Source organism: Crotalus tigris, unplaced genomic scaffold, assembly GCF_016545835.1.
Source record: "Crotalus tigris isolate CLP2741 ecotype Arizona unplaced genomic scaffold, ASM1654583v1 scf7180000017604.1628558, whole genome shotgun sequence".
Classification (NCBI taxonomy): Eukaryota; Metazoa; Chordata; class Lepidosauria; order Squamata; family Viperidae; genus Crotalus; species Crotalus tigris.
The window spans coordinates 734,832-755,885 of record NW_024096507.1 but is presented as its reverse complement, the minus strand read 5'-3'; positions in this window follow the sequence as shown (position 1 = coordinate 755,885).

Sequence of the window (21,054 nt, the reverse complement as noted above, 5' to 3'; positions counted from 1 at the left end):
CTTGGCAAAGGAATTGCCTTTCTTATTGTGTTTACTATACATCTCCCTATAAAGAAAGTGGAGACCTCTGCTGGATTTTGGATTGGGACATTTATAGCACTGCCTGTTGTGGTAGGTTTTGCCTCATTTGCTGGGTTTATTATTTCATAATCTGAATTGACCTAATTTTCTAGATAGCAGTTTGATTCTCTGTTGCAGCCAGACATCGGTAATCTACAATCAGTGGGGTTACAAGAAGATCCAAAGCTACTACTTAATCTCAAAATTAGAGATGAAATGTTAAATCAAAATGTTTAGGTTGTCCTCCCACAGGGTTGGCAGAAGAAGTAGATGAATCCTGCTCTTCAGGACTTGCAAAATAAAAGGATCAATTGTTACATGTCTTTCTTTCTGTATGTCATAACCACCTATCCCCAACACTTTGCTGGTGCTCTCTATATAGCTCTACTGAAGTTCATATGTTCTGCTGAGCTAAAATGTGCCTTGCAAATCATGATTTGAAGCATTTTATATGAATCCAGCCAACTGTGATTTATTAAACTTGGTTAATATATTGCATAAATTATGGCTTGTTTTATCATAAATTGATTAAAATAAAACATACTAAAGCATAAACCATACTTTATGTTAAGGTTTACACAGCATGCTAAATCAGAGCAGAGATTATTATGGTTTAGCACAATACGTGAACTTCTGCCATTGTATATTTATACTTAATATGATACACTAAAGCCTAACTGTTGATTAATGAGCTCCACCATTAAAACAAGTCCTGTGTGGCCCTTTGACTTAATTTCTGATTTGTACAAGATTTACACTATTGCTCAAACCTGAACGAGTAGTCAGTTATTATTTTATTGTTTACAATCATCAAAAGTATATTCGGACCCTAAACGGAAAATGAAATGCAAAATGTTTAAACTGGTTTCAGAAAAAGAGAATAAACAAGAAATATTATTGCTGATTCATGCTTAGTAACTGAAAATGCCAAAGAATGCTAAATTGGCGTGAGTGACAAATCAAAGATTTTTCTAGAATCAGTCATGTTAAGCTTGGAATGTCCTTAGGAAAATGAGAGCCCTATAGCAGCCATTGTTCTCTCATAAATCCTGTAGACAAGAAAAGAAAGCTAGAGTGTGGACAGAAGATGGTGAATGAGATTGACTCCAGGTTGGCAAAGGAAAGAGCAACACTGAATACCTTCTTTATTTATTCAATCAAGGTATATTTTGCTTTGCAAGAGTAGCAAGTGACACAGAAAGACAGTAGACACTTTTATGCTTTTTACTGTAGAGTGAACTTATTTACAGCTGGTGTTCTGTTCTGTGCGTTGGTAAGGCATTGAGACGAGGCAGGAGCAATAACAGTTGTTACTTTATTAAGCTTCAACAGAACGTCAGAAGAACAACACACAAGATGGCGTGGATCCCTTTTATACCCTCTTGCAGGGACAGCGTCAGCCAATAAATGCAATGTATTTTTCCGCTTTGCGTGTGCGCAATCGGCTGGAGACAGCCTGTCTGGCCCGGGCAGCCATGTGGTCTGCCCCCGTCTCTCTGCAGCTTCCTGCACCTGCTCTGTCAATCACAGGCCCAGGACATAACAGCTGGTATTTATAATAGGTAGATAAAACACAATCCTGGTGTTTGCCCAGTATAAGATTTTCTAAGTCTCTCTCCTAAACACTATCCCTTTTTAGCTCTCCTGCTTCCTCCCTTTTTCTTTCTACTTCTCTCCCTCCTTTATGGGCTTGTTAGGAGAGGGGAAAAAGAAGAACTAGCTGGGACTTTCTCCTGGATTTGCTCAGCTGAATACAGGTAGTCCTCAACTTACAACAGTTGATTTAGTGGCCGTCAATGTTACAACAGCACTGAAAAAAGTGACTTATGACTATTTTTCACACTTACAACCATTGCGGCATCTCATGGTCACATGATCAAAATTCAGACACTTGACAACTGACTTGTGACGGTTACAATGTATCAGGGTCATGTGATCATTTTTTGTGACCATCTGACAGTCAAAGTCCATGGAGAAGCCAGATTTACTGAACCACCATGTTACTAACTTAACAACTGCATTGATTCACTTAACAACTATGGCAAAAAAGGTCATAAAATGAGGGGGAACTCACTTAACAAATGACTCACTTATCAATAAAAAGTTTGGGCTCAATTGCGGCCATAATTTGAGGACTGCCTGTACCTACTGCTTCTCCATGGAGAAAGAACTTTTCTCAGGGTCTTCTGCCCAGTCCTTCCCTAGAGACTAGGGCTTTGCCAAAAACTGATGAGCCCCTTCCCCTTCCTTTTCCTTGGGTGAAGATATCCTCTCCCTTGGTTTTCATTTCCCTTCTTCCAGGAAAGCTACCCATGGATTTTTCTTCTCTCCCTCCAACCAGGAACTACCAATTGCTTTGTATTTTCATATAATTTCACTCTCCAACTTTTCTCTCCAGCCACTCCATTTTGCCCAGTCTTTTTCCTCTCCTCTCCAATTTTGACTGAGGCAAGCAGCACATCCCCCAGCAACTGAGAATGTTGATGTCCTCCAGGCTCCAGTCCCCAACACCTATATACCAGCCTGGACCAATGGGAATGTTATCTCTAAATCTAACAACCAGGTCAGCTTGTCAGCCCTCATGACAGCACAGCTGCTCTTCAAGGTCAGAACTGAAGTGTTTCTCTCTCTTTGTCACTCCATGTGCTAACTCGTGCCAATAGAACTGCAGCCAGGCCAAGCCACTAATAATCATATATCCCAATGCTAAGTATGTACCAAGGGAAGCTGGTTTGGAAGAGGAATATAGATTTAAAACTGGAGGAAGAAAGATCAGTTACCAGATTGTTGCCGATAACACTATCTGACAGTGAAGCAAATGATCACCTTTTGACTAAGATCGTGTTACATATGCAAATGATCTGCAAACTTTAGTAATAAAATTCAAGAAATATAATTGAAAATTGATACCATTATTAAATGTAAAGAAGACTAAACTAATTGCAGTATATAAAACAATCAGTCTCAGAAGTGATAATTAGCTACTAATAGCTTACAATAAAGCATCCAGTAGTCAAGAAATAACCTATAGACTAGCATTTAAGGCAGGGGTGAGTAACTATGGACCTTTTATGACTTGTGGACTTCAATTCTCAGAATTCTGGGAGTTGAGGTCCACAAGTCATAAAATGGCCATAGTTCCCCACCCGATTAAGGCTACAATAAAGACCTTGGAAAAGATATTCAGATACTATTATGTGTCTATATCTACAAAATTAGAATCAGACAATGTTTTTTCTTCTGATACTTTATGGAAATAAAAATGTTCTTTGAAAAAGCAATTTTTATTGCATAGATTTTATTGAAACTATAATATGTAAAATACAAACGAAAGTAAAAATAATAGGGAAATGGGAAAGGATAAGAAAGTGGAAGAATTACAGGTAGTTCTCGACTTACCACACTTCACCATTCAAAGTTACAGCAGCACTGAAAAAAGTGACAGGACCATTTTTCACACTTATGACCATTGCAGCATCCCCACGGTCATGTGCTCAGAATTCAGATGCTTGGCAACTGGTTCACGTTTATGACGGTTGCAGTGTCCCAAGGTCACATGATCTCTTTTTGTGACCTTCTGACAAGCAAAGTCAATGGGGAAGCCAGATTCACTTAACAACCATGTGACTAATTGAACAATTGCAGTGATTCACTTAACAACTGCGGCAAAAAAAATTTGGGCTCAATTGTGGTCATAAGCCGAGGACTACCTGTATAGGATAAGGACAGAAAGACAAAAAGCATTGGCTTCCAATGTTTTTCAGTGCAAAAAAGTACAAAATAACATTTATAGCCTCAACTTTTTACTTTTTTTCCTTTTATAAAATAATGTATTGTGGAAATTGTCGAAAATGTGTACTGTATGTTAGAAACATAATTCTAAAGAAGGTACTTTTTAACTTCTTTGGTGGAAAGAAATATTGGGCTCAGATTCATGTCATAATGCAGAAGATTTTCAGAACTAATATAAAATTGAAATCTAAAGTTTTTTTAAGATTAGTAGATGAGGAGTTAGAAAAATGGTTGGAATTTTGTTATCGTATATGTTGACTGCAGCAAGAATTATTTTTCTTTTTTTAATGTTTTATTGATTTTCTAATTTTACATTTAAGCAACGTGGCTGCTGAGTTAATCAAAATCAAAAATTCAATGACATACAAGTATCTTTAGTACAAGTTTCAAACTACCACATTAAATATTTCTTCTCTTTTCCCCTTAGTATTTACTGTCTCATGTTTACACTAATACAATTCTTATTATATCAATTAAATAAAAATAACATTCTTACATTTATCAATAATATTTAGTTTATACATATCCTGGTTATTTTAATATTCAGTCTTTATAGACAATCAATGTCCTAATTAGTTTTTCCCAATTTTTAATTTCCCATTAATATTTAAATTTAACATTTAACATTTATAATTTCCAAGTTTTAAGTGACCAAAGTTCCCTTTATCACAATTCATCACAAAATCTAATATTCAGGATACATGTCTTATCTATTTGAATATATTCTATTTCTCACCATCTTACATCATCTAATTAATAATACAGTGTAACATTCTTATTTTCTATTAATTTCCAAATGTCTTAAATTTAATAACCAAAATATCTCTTGTTTCAACATCAAATACTTCCTCTCTATTTCTCTTAATGTCTACTATCTCATATTTAAGCTAGTTCAGTTCTTATTATATCAGCTAAGTAAAAACATATTATTACATTTATCAATAGTTTTTTAGCTTATATATATATATCTTAATTACTTTTACATTCAACCTTTATAAACAAATATTCAAATTTAACTTTTAATATTTATACTTCCAAGTTTTAAATGACCAAAGTTTTCTTTATCTCAGTTCATAACAAAATCTAGTATTCAAAGTATACATCTTATCTATTTGAGTATATTCTATTTTAATCCTCACTAATAAGTCAAAAACCCCTATTTTCTTCAGCCTTATTCTAGCTTTTTTTCTTTGCCAACTCACCTTCCATATCTGTGCTTTTAAGTCATCAAATAGTTCTCCCTCTGTTATTATATATATTGTTTGAGATAAAAGAGGCCATCCAGTTGCCATTTTTTGGGAAGGGCTAACAAATCGTCTCTCTATTTTTCCATCTCGACGCAGTTGTCCTGAAATGTTTATCTTCCCTTCGGTCTGTTCTTCTTCTTGATCCTCAGGTTTCTTCTGGTTTATATAGAAAATCTTTTCCATTTTCAGTGCTGTCAGTCCCTTTTCTGGGTTTTCCATTAACTGTGTTTGTTGATCAGTTGAATCTTCTGTCATAGTATTTAATTGTTCCACTTCTTCTATTATATTCTGTGTAGTTGATTCATTAGTTGTAATCAAATTTGGGTTTGTATATCTAGGCTGACATCTTGTTCTTTTCTGTAGCTTCTTATTTCATCAGTAGCTGTAAGAATAGTTTCATAAATTGCTTTCAACATAAAAAGAATCTGTTCCTGATCTTCATCCATGTTCTCTTAGTGGTGGTGTTAAATTAAAAGCTTTGCAATCTGAGAATGAAAATAATGTTTTCACTGAGTATGGAACACAGCTTGGCTTCTCACAGCTGATATCTGCCAAGGTTGCAAAAGTCTTATTTATAGTCTGGGCTTCAAGCCAAGTCTCTTTTAGACAATTGTTGTTGTTATTAATTACGAAGTCATGTCCAACCCATCGCGACCCCATGGACAATGTTCCTCCAGGTCTTCCTGTCCTCTACCATCTTGTGCAGTCCATTTAAGCTCACGCCTACTGCTTCAGCCACCTCATTCTCTGTCGTCCCCTTCTTCTATTGCCCTCAATCTTTCCCAGCATTAGGCCCTCCTCCAGTGAGTCTTTCCTTCTCATTAGGTGGCCAAAGTATTTGAGTTTCAACTTCAGGATCTGGCCTTCTAAGGAGCAGTCGGGGTTGATCTCTTCTAGGACTTACCAGTTTGAATGCCTTGCAATGCAAGGGACTCGCAGGAGTCTTCTCCAGCACCATAGTTCAAAGGCCTCAATTCTTTGTCGCTCAGCCTTTCTTATGGTCCAACTTTTACATCCATACATTTGAACTGGAAAAACCATGGCCTTGACTATATGCACTTTTGTTGGCAGGGTGATATCTCTGCTTTTTAATATGCTGTCTAGATTTGCCATAGCTTTCCTCCCCAGGAGCAAGCATCTTTTAATTTCTTGGCTGCAGTTCTCATCTGAGGTGATCTTGGAGCCCAGGAAAATAAAATCTGTCACTACCTCCATTTCTTCCCCATCTATTTGCCAGGAATTGAGAGGGCCGGATGCCATGATTTTGGTTTTCTTAATGTTGAGTTTCAAGCCAAGTTTTGCACTCTCCTTCTTCACCTGCATCAAGAGGCTCTTTAGTTCCTCTTCACTTTCTGCCATTAGAGTGGTATCATCTGCATATCTTAGGTTGTTGATATTTCTCCTGGCAATCTTAATTACAATTTTTGATTCATCTAGCCCTGCCTTTCTCATGATGTGCTCTGCATATAAGTTAAATAGACGGGCAACAAAATACAGCCTTGCCGGACTCCTTTCCCAATTTTGAACCAATCAGTGGTTCCGTGTCCAGTTCTCACTGTTGCTTCTTGACCCATATATAGATTTCTCAAGAGACAAATAAGATGGTCTGGTACTCCCATCTTTTTAAGAGCTAGTACGGTAGGAATGGCAATATTGACAGCTTTAATTAGAGAAAAGAACATATCCAGCTTTGTTTCTACTTGGAAACTGGTCTGGACTTTGTGCTCAAGACAGAAAGTAAAATGTTGCAGCAAATTCAAAAGAATATTGATATTTTAGAACTTTGATGCTGGACTCTTTGAGGATACCATGTACAGTCAGGAAAGCACACAAATTATCCAAGCAAAAATAGATTCAAAATTTTCACTTGAGCTACAATTGAAAGGCTCAAACTAGTATGTTTTTGACAAATCATGCAATTTGAGAAGTCCCTTGTACAAGGAGAAGTTGAAGAAGATGATCAAGGTGAATGGATTCAGCTACAATAGAAGTGAATTTACTCTTGAAAGACTAAAAACTCAAGATGAAGAAATTCTATTTTTATGGTCAATAAGAATCAACACTGATTTGATGACACTTATTCAAACAAATCATAATTTAGCACAATGTATGAAATCTGCCATTGTATATTTAAACATAACATGGCATGCAAAGGCTGATCTATTTAAACCTATGTTGCCGTTTAACCGAGATATTCATAAGATTTTCACTGTTGCTTATACCTGAAGTATTTGCCATTTCTGTTTTGCAGAAATCTAAATTTAAAGCCAGTTACCAAACTTATAGGGAGTCAAAGGATTCCATTTCAGATGCTTGTCATGCTGTTTAACTATAAGACTTGTTATTGAACTTATTACTTTTTTCATCTTTACATTCTTTTATTCTTTTTTCAATTTTTTTATTGTAAGTGAATGGGCAGTAACTGTTTTATTCTCACTGATGGTTTGCAAACCATTCTAGAGCCATTTAAAAAATGATATGAGGTATGTGAGTGTACAGTTGCATGCAGAACTTTGATCAAAGTGTATGTTTAAATCCCTAAGTCAGACATGTCAAACACAAGGCCCAGGGGCCAGATGCAGCCCGCGAAGTGGTTTCATGTGGCCCGCGAAGCCATCCTGGAAACAGTGAGGGAATGGCCCCCACTTCCTTGGCCCTGGCCCAGGCTGGCCAGGAGCCAATATACAATTTTGTGGTGGCCATCTATGCTAAAACTCATTCAGTCTTAGCTCCACAATGCCGTCTGGAAACAGCGAGGAACCAGCCCCTGCCATATCAGCCTGGCCCCCTGGGTGCATGATGGGGAGATGTCCCCCTTTGTGAGGAATGAAAAAATGTACCATCACCTGGAAGTGGCGAGCAAATGGCCCTCGCCTACTTCACATATCTGGCTTGATGGGCTCTGGGGGAGGGGTTTCAGCAGGCAGTGCGGCGCTCTCCTCACAGTGCCAAGAGGCTGAGTCGGGTGGCACAAATCCAAAAAGAAATGCAAGGCCACCCAGCTCCCAGCCTGCCCAGTTTCAGCAGGCAGCGGGGTGCTCTCCTCACAGCGCCGAGAGCTGAGCCTGTGGCGCGAATCTGATGAGAAGTGCAATGCTGTCTAGCCCCCAGCATGCCCAGTTTCAGCAGGCAGCAAGGTGCAAAGCTGGCGAGCTTTGCACCGCCCGGCTCAACCTCTTGGCACTGCGGTGGAGAGCGTCCCGCTGCCTGCTGAAACTGAGCAGACTGAGGGCTGGGTGGCATCACACTTCTTTTTGGATTTGCGCTGCCTGGTTCAGCCTCTTGGCACTGTGAGGAGAGCGCCCCGCTACCTGCCGAAATCGGGCAGGCTGGGGGCTGGGTGGCATTCCACAGGTAACATTGACTGTCACGCTGCTCATGGCATCCCCTCCCCCAGAGCCCACCAAATCAGATATGTGAAGTAGGTGAGGGCCATGTGCTGGCCACTTCCAAGTGATGGTGCATTTCTTCATTCCTCATGAAGGGTGACACCTCCCCAGCTGCGTTTCTTGCCCTTTTTTCTCCCTCCTTCATCTCAAATATTTTCCCACCACTCTGTACTTAGGAAGGAAGGAAGTAAAGAAGGAAGGAAAGAAGGAGAGGGAGGGTCTGAGGGAAGTCCCGCCTTAGTCCTGCCCTGCTGCCCTTTCACCATCCCCTTGCCCCCTCCTCCTGGCCTATCCTGGGGGTCTCTCATCCTATTGTTAAGGAAGCTTTGGATACAAAGCTGTGTCTCCTCCCATGGAGAGGGAATGGGCTTCCCTCTGACTTTGCCCTCATACCCATCATGAGCAACCTGGGTAAAGAGAGCAAGCACAGCAGTAGCAGCCTTGAGGAGGAGGTAAATGCAGCTGGGTGCCCCCTTGGGGAAGTGGGCTGGGCTTGGTGCCACGGGTGCTCAAGGGCCAAGCTGGGCATTTCTACCTTAAATTTCTATTAATCCTAAACCTGTTTTAAAGCTTTATGCAATTACAAGACCATAATCTAATTTAACTTCAAATACACACATTATCAGTTCAGATATCCCTTCCAAAGATGTCCTAATTCTTTAGTTTCATCTTATTTATTTCTTCTTCCACAAATATCTCCCAATTAAAATAAAATATTAATCTATCCTATACATATCTAATCCATCAATCCATCAATTTTTTTGTTAACATAATAATAACAACCTTAAATCATTTGAGTCCTTTAGACAAGGTTCTGTTTTTATCTAATTAATTATCAAACCTAATATCATCCATATTATCAGACAAAATACATCATCTTATTAAAATCATATTCAATTAATTATTAATTCAATCCCAATCTAAAACATCTCTTCATTTTTCTTCATTCCATTATATAGTAATTTTCATACATTAATCACCCATTTTTTCTTATTTCTATTCAAAAACTTAATCCTTAACTCAGTCCATAGTTCTAAAATGCCTTATATCCAATATATATAATTTTAAATTTCTCTTTTCAGTCTTATTCTAGGCTTTTTTTTCTGCCAAGCAGGTTTCCACAACAATGCTTCCCTTTCAACTGGTAAATCTCTCTTTGTTGCTTGTGATGATATTTGAGGCAGTAATACGCTTCCTGTCATCTGAATTGGACCTCCATTTCTTTTATTCTTGAAACCTCACTGCATTAAAGGTTCAAATCTCAATCTTTGTTTTTTTCTGGTCTTCACAAATACAGATAAGATGCTTGTAGGATGAAATAAGTTCCTCTGTATCCTCAATAAAGTCATCTTTTAGTGTATTTTGGTTTGTAGAGTAGTCAGGTGTAATCTGAAAGTCACTTTTAAAGTTTGAAGAATAATCTCTGGTTCTTAGTTCTGTGGTGATCTCTTTCATTGTAACAAATTCATCTTTAATTTCCTTTAATTCCTCTTCTGATATGTTTTGGTTTATAGCAGAAACAAATGTGATCTGAAAGTCAGTTTGAAAGTTTGGGGTAGCATTGACTCTTCGTTCTGCAGGCCACTTTAGCTGACTGTGTTCAGCAGGTCAGCGGTTCAAATCTCACCAGCTCAAGGTTGACTCAGCCTTCCATCCTTCTGGGGTAGGTAAAATGAGGACCAGATTGTTGGGGGCAATGCAAATATATATATACATTGCTTATTGGTATACACCGCTTAGAGAGTGCTCGCACTTAAAGCAGTATGTAAGTCTCATAAATAAATAAATATTTCTTCAGAAACCTCATAAATCTTTTCCAGTATAAGCTTGCAATTTAAATGGGAGTGAAGTTTCTCCATTTTAAAAGTAATCAAAGACAGTCTTTTCTTCTTTATTGATATTATTTATTTATTTTTAATGAAGGCTGTAATTAAACAGTGTCCACCCTCTCAGTTCCCACAGCTGCACCAGCTTATCTCTTCTAGGAATATTTTGAAGGTCAGGTTTCTATCCAAAGAATAGTTGCAACATTGACTTTTCACCATTAGATGTCCTCAGTAAATAAAAAAAACTTTTCCAGACACCTTTTTTTTTCCTTTTTTCTCTCTTTTAAAGAGTGGAGAAAGAAGTATTCTTCCAATATTAGCTCTTAATAAAATTCAAAAAAACGTTTTTTTTCTGTATCCCAAAGTGAATAAAAATAGAGTGTAGTCCTTTAAAAGTTTTTATTCTCAACGCCTCTCTTCCCACACATACAAAAGCTGCCCTTTCCAAATGGGGAAATAATTCCAAACCAAGTTTTTTCAGGCAAAAAAAAAAAAACAAGGGAAAGAGAGGAGCTAAAAGGGTCTCACCCAGATCCTCTGCAGTGGGTCTAATATCGTTTAGTTGTAATTGTGACTTTGGCTGGTGCAGCAGGATAATTGGCAATCTTGCAGGACGATCGTTGCTCTGTCGGCCCTAAGGAAATAGCTGGAGCTGCGGGAGAAGCTGCCACTCTCCCACAGCCACCAGCAAGCCTCCTTCTCGGTGGTTGCCCCTCCAGGGCAACTTTCGATCCACCGGGGGTTCTACCGATGCAGAAAACCCAGCCGGGCTGGAGACAAGTCCCCAGACACGACTGGTGTCGCCGCATACCGGAACTGGAAGTCCGGCCAGGCTGGGCATTTGATCTCTGTTGTCCAGAGCTCCTGGCAGCCCGCACCACCATCCATCCCCTTCCCCCGCATGGCCTGAGAGGAACAGTGAGGCTCCTCCAGTGGATCATGCTTTGGCACTTGCCCTGGTCCCACCCCCTTCTGCCAGAGACCCTCAGATCTGTTCCACTCCTGCCCAGGCCCCCACAGGCACCCTTGATGTGAATGATGTAGAGCTGGCCACACCCACCCAATAGGCCACACCCACTCCATCTACACCCACTCAGTAGGCCGCACCCACCCTGGCCATACCCACTCGGCCCCCCAAGGGCAACATTGATGCGGCCCTCAATGAAATTGAGTTTGACACCCCTGCTCTAAGTGAAAAAAGGTTGACACAACCTTGGTATGACATCTTTCTGCATACATTTGAATATATACTTACTAGCTATGTGCAGTTATTTACAGACTTAAAATAAGAAATCATGAACATGATCCTGAAAAGAAGAGTTGGAAGTCATAGGTAAAATAGTCTAGTTGTTATGTTAATTTGCATATGAGAGACTATTTTTCTAGTTTTCTAGTTTATTCTTTTTTTTTAGTGACTATCATTTGTACTAAAAAAAAATGTCCCATTTTCTTATACTTTCTTATTCCAAAATGGTTTGGCTTTTGCCACATGATATTTTTAAATTTATATTGGGTGACACTTTTGAAGGACAGAACAGGACAATTCTAAATGTAAATACTAATGCATTTAAAAATTCATGTGAGAATGTCACTATCTACTAGAAAAGAGCTTGATTTTACATCATTCTTATTCAGAGCTCTTTAGAAAATTAGCAGATAGTAAAATATAGCCAAACCCGACTGATCTTGAAAGAGCTATGGAGTGACAGCCCTGCTTACTACTAGGATTATAAATGATCAGAGTAGCAGGCTGGAGCTGTAGACTAGTAAATAAATATATATTGGAAGAAGGCAATGTCAAACCTTTACACAATTGCAAATAAACCAGCTTAGCTCAAGGAAACTTTGTATCATAATCATATCACAAAAAAATTGAAAAACATCTTTGGATTGCAGGAAATTCAACAAATGCCATTTACATTAAAATCTGGTGGTGTTATTAAGCTAGTGTACTTGTGCTCATAAATTAGGTAACATTTTAATAATAAAAAGACAGATTCAAATAGAAGAATGAAGAATGCTGGACAGTACAAAGAACCAAAGACATAGTTGGCATTATCTCATTACGTTATGAATGGAAAGTGTTGCTGAAATAATTGTAGGCTTAGAAAGAATCACCTACAAGAAGTGATGTAAACTATAATCTGGATTTAAATATTTACTCAGATTTACATTATGTTCACATATTATACTAAACCCAAATCAACCCAAACAACCTTATTTTATGTCCACCCTGTAATTACAGTTTGTAAATCATCAGGTCAAAAACTTTGTTATTACCAAAGGTCAACAAAACAACAAACAGACAAGCAAACAAATACAAAAAAGACACATAAAGAAGAAAAATAGTAGAAATGTCTTCAGGAAGGATAATCTTTGGATCTTTTTAGATCTAGGTCCATGGTAGCGAACCTATGGCACGCGTGCCACAGGTGGCGCGGAGCCATCCCTGTGGGCACACGTGCCATCACCCCAGAGGGAGGCGGGGCCAGGCTTCTCCCCTGTGCCTCTCCATGTGTGCCTGCACTCTCTCTCTCTCTCTCTCTGCACTGTGAGTCGGAGCAGCTGCAAAAGCTGGGTGGATCCGGGCTGGATTGTGGATGCAACTGCAACCACAAGTCTAGGTAAGCCTGCAGAGTGATTTCGCGTGTCCCCATAGCCGATCTGGGTGGCAGAGGCCTTTTCCAAGCCTCTGGAGCCCTAGTGGCCCGATCCGGGCTTTGGAGGCCTGGAAAAGGCCTCTGCTGCCCAGATCTAAGGCTGCAGAGCAATTTTGTGCCTCCCCACGGCCGATCTGGGTGGTAGAGGCCTTTTCCAGACCTCCGGACTCCGGATCGGACTGTTGAGACACTGCAAAATCACCCCGCGGCCATGGATTTGAGCTCTAGAAGCTTGGAAAAGGCTTCTGCCGCCCAGATCAGCCATGAGGTGTGTGTGAAATCGCTCTGCCGCCATAGATCTGGGCAACAGAGGCCTTTTCCAAGTGGTGGTGGCAGCAGGGCGATCCGTGCAGGGGGTGGGGGGGAAACGGCAGCAGCAGCAGGGTGATTTGTGTTGCGGCTCGGCCAGGGCTCAGGGAACCATTCTCTCAGCCCAGTCCCGGCACAGCATGGAAAGTGTGTCCCCATGCGCGAGCACGTCCTCACTGTGCCAGGCAAGTGGAGCCGTGGCATCTGCAGCAGAAGAGTGCAGGCAGGCAGCGGAAGACACAAGGAGCCCCAATCCCAGGACAGCCCCTCCCCACTCTCTTCCTCCCCCCCTCAGAAGAGCTGCAGGGCTCAGGAGTCTCCCCCCACTGCCCCCCAGGGAAGAAAACCATTGCAAGACACTCTTCTGTTTTAACTTTTTTTCCTTGTCACTTTTTGGAGTTTTCATCCTGCTTTCGTGAGATGGCAGCATTCACCCCAAGCCATCAGCTGAGCAAAACACCCTCCTGCCCACTGCCCCACCCACCAGATACCCCCTGTATCTCCCCCAACCCTGTCCGGCCTTCACAGGCATCCCTCCCCAGGAGCAACATTGAGCTGGCCACGCCTACCCTGGCCATGCTCGACCAGTCTGCCATGAACACCATAGCCACTCCCACCCAGTGGGCCACTCCCACCCAGCAGACCACTCCCACCTAGCAGGCCACGCCCACCTGGCACCCAGTGATACATAAATGGGTTTTGGGTTGCAGTTTAGGCACTTGGTCTCTAAAAGGTTTGCCACCACTGATCTAGGTAATAGCAATTTCTAACTTTGTAAGTAATCTGAAAGTTCTTGTTGGCCAATAGAAAGGCTACATGACTATCATCTTACCATATATTATTGCTAAAAAAAGGAGAAAATAATAAGGCAAAAAATACAATTGAATTGTTTAGATTTCGTCCATAGTACAAAGGTGTAAACTACAAGTTATAGTTTTGTAATACCTACAGACGGAAGGATGCTATAATGACACCCATCAATATTTGGTACAGATCAAGGTGTAAGATGCCTGAGTAGAAGTCAAATAAAGTTGGGATTCTGCCGAAACTGGGTAGCTGAACTTTATGTTGAACTGAAGTTCTAATTTCAGGAAGTATTGTGCAACCAATTGTATTGCTTAATACTTATTTAGTGTACATAAGTTATCTGAGAATAATGTACAATTTATTATTTTCTGGGTAAAGGCATTCTTACAGCTGGATTGTCAGTTACCAAAATGAGATTAGTCAATCCAGATAGAATCCATTTAAATTAAGGCAATAGTTCATGATGGCTACCTATTCTGCCAAAGTAATCCAACATTAGCATCTAGACTAGATTGTTTAAGAAACCAAAACTGGCCTGATGTTACTGTAAGGACCAAGTGTTGTCCCAAATAGAAATTATGCCAAACACAGTGTATTCACATTCCTAGCCAAAACCCCTGTAATGTCATCATAAGCATTTTCGTATATATGTAATTTATCAAGACAGTACATTAAACAATGTAGGAGAAATCGCAAGGCCTTGTTTTATTCCCTAGTTAATATTAAGCCATTCATTTATTCTCACAGCTTACTCCCATATTCCTCTCATAATTACAGCCAGCAACTAGGCTTCAGATCCACATTCCATAGTTCAAGACTATTTACTTTATCTTGCACTTCTGTGAATTTAAAGTTTACATTTTTTAACATCAATATATTTCACAATGACCTGTCGATATGCAAAATCTTGTTCTGCCCAGCATCAGGGTTCTGCCTAACACTTTTTCAAATATAAATAACAAACTAATCCCCATTTAATGTTTACGTTCTTTTTCCTGATATGTAAGGAAACAATAACAGCTTTTATCCAGTCATTAAATACACATACAGCTTTTAGCCACAAACAGACACGTGCCAGTGCACGCGCGCGCGCGTGCACGCACACACACACACAGAGTACATATAATAGGACCACTTCAAATCTTTGAAGTGGTCCTATTACTATTCACTAATTGCATCTTCACCCTAAATCACCATAAGGGCTCTTACACAGGGATTTTCACCATCAGGGTTTTGGTCAATTGAGGCTTTTGAAAAATGCTATGCCACTAGCAGCACCCCCCGCAAATGGTAAGGACACCAATTTCTGCTCATTTTGGTTAGTTTGGCACAAGTTTAATCAAACCCTATTCCACCCAAGCATGTCCACATTATTATTGGCAAGCTAAGATGTATCATCTAGCAATTATTTTGCAAGCTAACTATCTATTGCATGCTACCCACTTACTAAGAGATATATGCAGGGCATTTGATAGTTATTTCTCACAAGATGGACTGATTACAGATAAGTCATTACTTACTCATGCAACAAGAATTTAAAGAAGCCATTAAAATAGTTCCAGGAGCCGGTATTAAATACAAGAACTATTTACTATTTCTTTTTTATTAATTTATTTCTTTTTATCAATAAGAATAAAAATCAAAATAGAAAAAAGAAAAAAAATCTTGTGTACAAAAAACCAAGAAAAAAATCCTCTCTGTTCTATGTAGCGCTTCATGAGTGATATCAAAAGTGGCACATTTATCAGCTAATCTTCTTTTATACTGCAATTGATTGCCTAATACCATGAATTTCAAAACCAGGGTTAACTTCTACTTTGTCATACCACAGATAAGCATGCAACCCAAATCTCAAATCAGGGGGTCTAATAGCCTTGAATTTTTTTAAAGTTATCCAATCTTTTAGCCATACCAGACAACAAGCAACATAATATAATCTAAGATACAGCAAACCCAGACCTCCTCTATCTTTAGAATCTTGTAGCAACTTTATTTAATTCTTGGTTTTTTATCTTGCCAAATAAATTTAAATATATCTTTCTGCCACTGTTTGAAAGTGGAATCTCTAATCAATATCGGTATAGTTTGAAATAAAAATAACGTTCTAGGTAGTACATTCATTTTAATTACTGAAATTCTTCCCATTAATGACAAATCTAATTTTTGCCATCTATCTAAAATCAACTTTATCTCCTTTCATATTTTACCATAATTATTTTTGTAAATCTTAGAATTTTCCTCAGTGTGAGTCACCCTCAAGTAATGTACATTTTTCACAACTTTAAAACCAGTTTTAAATTCCAATTTCTTCTGATCTCTCATCTTTATGTTCTTAGTCAGTATTGTCATCTTTGATTTATTTATTCTTAAACATACCATTTCTCCAAATATTTTAATCTTCCTCATAACATGTTCAATGTTCTCTAGCAGGTCTTGCACAATCAATGCCAAATCGTCAAATGCACTTAATTTGTAATTATGTGTTTTAATTTATAGTCCTTTTGCTCTGTTATCCTATCTAATATCTCTATTTAACAGTTCCAACACTAGAATAAATAATAAAGGGGCTAAAGCAGGGGTTCTCAACCCTGGTCCATGGACCAGTACCAGCCCATAGCATGCCAGCAACCAGTCTGCCGAAACAAGCAAAGCCCCATCTGTGGGATGGAGGCAGCACACAAAACCACGCACCCTTCGGTCCGTGGAAAAACCTCTTTCCACGGAACCAGTCCCTGGTGCCCAAAAGGTTGGGGACCTCTGGGATAAAGGACACCCCTGTCTTGATCCTTTCTGGATTTCATATGGTTTTGTAAAGGCTCCATTCAACATAATTCAAGCTTTCTGGAGTGTATAGATGGACTTGAGACCCTGTATAAAAACCCAATCCAAAATCCATCTTTTCCACTACTTTAAACATAAGGGCTCAGTTCAAGTTGTCAAAAGGTTTTTCTGCATCCAGAAAGATTAATGCAACCTGTTTGTCATTACATTGTTGTAAGTACTCAATTATATTCAAAATTACTCTTACATTATCTTTTAGTTGTCTTTTAGGTAAGAAACCACACTGGCCTTCATGTATATAATCCTGTAAAACTTTTTAAAGTCTTTCAGCTAAAATAGATGTAAAAAGTTTGTTGTCATTATTAAGGAGATAAATTGGCCTGTAGTTCTTCACGGAAGTTAAATCCTGTCCATCTTCTGGTATTAACTTCCGTGAAGAACTACAGGCCAATTTATCTCCTTAATAATGACAACAAACTTTTTACATCTATTTTAGCTGAAAGACTTAAACAAATGTAGGTATCCTTCCAAGAATCTGGTATAGGGTTCCCTTTGATGAGAGTTGGACACCCCCTCCCCAGCCCAACTAAGAAATAATCTAGGAACACCCCAACTAAACTGGGTCAACAGCAGCCTGAGGCTAAAACAGCAAACACTTGACACACACAATGAGGAACCAGCTAGCAGCAATCAGGACACAACAATAAAAGTAATTAACACCTTTTAGGCAAGAAAAAGGAACTAACAATAGTCACAAACCAGCAAATCAAGAAAGACAAATTTTAACTCACCAATTAGAAATGGTAAGTTTGTTACCAATCAGAAATGACAAGTTTGGAAACCACAAAAGGGTATAAAAACCCCTGTTTAAAGATCACTCTGTCTAGCTAGCTGGGGACTCGAGCTGAATTGTCACTCAACGCTGATCCTCGAAATAAAACCTCTTTCTGGTAGCTGGCTTCACGATCTATTTCTTCTGCACTGCGCTGTCAAGGAGAATCCCGGCTGGAAGAACCGAACGGGGGAATTCCTCCCAACAATCTGGCGACCTACGAAGGGACTTCCAGCTCACCCAGCCACCGGACCGGGCCCGGAAGAGTCATCACCCAGCCGGCAGCAGACACTTTGATCCGTGGGGAAGCCTCCTCGGACCCTGCCCGGTCGGCATCGGGTAGCAAAGGGAGTTTTTGAGTCTTATGCTCGAACAGCTACCAGGAAAGAGGGTAAGTGCCACCAAATTTAAATCTATTAGGTTAAAGGGTCTGGGGGAACGAAAGGAAGAATGCATGAGTGTGTATGTGAGGCATCCTCCTCTTAGAATCAGCTGGAGCTCGCTCCCTCCGTGTGCCCTCTAGCCGCACCCCGACCTGCTGCTAGCTCTAGTAGAGCCGTGACCGGTGGAATTCGGGAAAGCAAGGGGGGGCACCGGAGCGTGAGACCTTCTGGTGAGAGAGGAGGACCGAGCGGGCAGAGAAAGAGAGAGAAAACTCTATTCTGGGCAAGCCAGGACCCCTTCTGCCAGTAAATATTAAAGCAGTAGCCCCGAGCAGAGGTGGCCGCTCACCTCCGAGAATCTGTATTGGGAAAGAAGTCTCGCAAGGAGACTTCGACTGTGTATTGGGAAAGAAGTCTCGCAAGGAGACTTCGACTGTGTATTGGGAAAGAAGTCTCGCAAGGAGACTTCGACTGTGTATTGGGAAAGAAGTCTCGCAAGGAGACTTCGACTGTGTATTGGGAAAGAAGTCTCGCAAGGAGACTTCGACTGTGTATTGGGAAAGAAGTCTCGCAAGGAGACTTCGACTGTGTATTGGGAAAGAAGTCTCGCAAGGAGACTTCGACTGTATTAGGAGAAAGAAGTCTCGCAAGGAGACTTCGACTGTATTAGGAGAAAGAAGTCTCGCAAGGAGACTTCGACTGTTAGTGCCCTTTAACATTGAAAGGAAAATCCCGTTATAAAAGAATGGGGAGTTCCAATTCAAGGGCTGAAGTGGGTTTAAAACCCCGTTATAAAAGGTTGGGGAGTTCCAATTCAAGGGCCGAAGTGGGTTTCCCAGTTGAGAGCTTGCTCGAAGCCTGGGACAGGAATCAGCTTCCTGTCTAGGCTGGAATGAAGAAGAAGCGATTAGGGGAATTATGTAGGAAATGGGCTTTGCTTAAAGATGACCGCGGGAGACAAATTTGGCCCGAAGGTGGCACCCTAGAAATCAGAATACTAAAAGAACTTAGGTCAAGGATAGAGCCAACCTAACTACCGTACTGGTATTGCTGGGTCGAACTATCCAGACAGAGGAACCCGACCCAAGTCAACTTGGACCCCCAGCCTCCCTTAGATAACCCTGAACCGACCTTCATGGCCCCCTTGTTGAACAGGCCCATACCCGGGCGACCGAGGGGCCAGACAGGACACATTTTAACCCACACCCCTTTCTCCCCGTCCGATTTGGTTGTTTGGAAAAAGGATACTGCCACCTTTCGTGCGGATCCTCAAACCGTTATAGAGACCATAAAGTCTATTGTAGACACTCACAATTGGATTTTGCTGCTTCTGGTCTTTCCTAGACGCAGAAAGGATCTGTTTAATTGGCAGAACCTGGAAAGCATGGGGGTTGGCCAGAGCACAGAACCTTTTGTTAGGGAAAAGGGAGAGAATGTGTGAAAATGAAATGGAATGAGTGAATGAAAGAATTGGATTTGGGCAACTAGCTGGTAAGGCCCTGTAAGCAATGCAAAGTTAGGAAAGAAGTCTCACAAGGAGACTTCGACTGTGTAGTGTATGAAAGAAAGACTTTGCTTAGGGCCTTGCTGGGAAACCAATTTGGCTAAATAAAGGTACTTAAAAGGGAAAATAAGAAATAGTGATTCTCTCTGTCTTTCTCTCTCTCTCTCTCTCTCTCTCTCTCTCTCTCTCTCTCTCTCTCTCTCTCTCTCTCTCTCTCTCTCTCTCTCTCTCTCTCTCTTCTCTATGCAACCACGTGGTATGTTTAAAATATGTGCCTTCCCTAACTTGAGTTATCTGAAATTTATGGTGGGAATGACTAGGATGTGTAAAACTAAGACTTCTGTTCGCTTGTCTTTGTGTATATGTTTGTCAAAGTCTGTGCATGAGAGGTAAATGTGACTATTAACTGTTTCAAATCCAAAGAAAAAAGAATTTTAAATTCTGCTAGAAATTATGCTTAAAAATAAGCCACAAAAAGGAAATACCTCACTCTGTTTGTCTGGCCAACAAACAGAGTGAAGAAAAAGAATGGTGTTTGTTTGTTTGTTTGTTTTCCTCTTTCTCTCTGTGTACGCTCAAGAACAGCCTTAAGTTACCATGAGGGATTGTTTTAAGTTTATCTGTTGGAAAAGTTTCACTTGCATTTACTGTATGTGTTTTATCTTTCCTTTTCCTGAAAAATGTGTGTCTATCTACAAGAGCCTTTTGAAACTCAAGTCTGCTTGTGTGGGGAAATAATTTTTTAAAGTTACTTTTCTTATCCTATCACTTACTGGTGAAACTACTGTGAAACTTTTCTGAAACAAATAAGCATTTTCTAATCTCTAAAATAATGTTATCTATTTTAGAATAAATGTTCTCCTACCTCTGGAAAGTTGCACACCTTAAAATATTAGGCTTTTAAAATTATTTGGAGTTTTCAGCATTTTCAAACTGCCTGCAAGCTACCCCCCTTCCAATTCTTTTCCTGCCCTTTGTTCGCCATACCTTTTGTCTGCCTCTCCTGGTAGAATCCACCCAGAAAGCGGGGGGAGACCTTGTTCTTGTATCTTTCAGCCCTGAAACCCTCTCGCAAGCCTTTGGAAGCAGAACACACAGACCCAGATGCTGCCTCCATCCATTTGAGCCATGGAATTGAGTTTTGAATCCAGCCATCCACTAAAAAGCCACCATGCAATCTGAGTGGGGAACATCTTCCCAAGTCCTACCATTTACCCAGATGCCTGTGAGAGCTGCAGAAGGAAGGTGGTGCCATGTGAAGCCTCAGAAGAGAAAATTAAGACTGTGGGGGGAGGGTGGAAACTCATTGTAAACTTTTCTTTCTTGCCCCATTTGTATTGTAACAAGCCAGTTGAATGTATTAATGGAGAGATGGCACTTGGGAATAGGTGGGAGAACAAGTACTGAACACCTTGGACTTCTATCTGGTGGGAGGGAAAATTGACCCAGAATGTTTGTATTGAC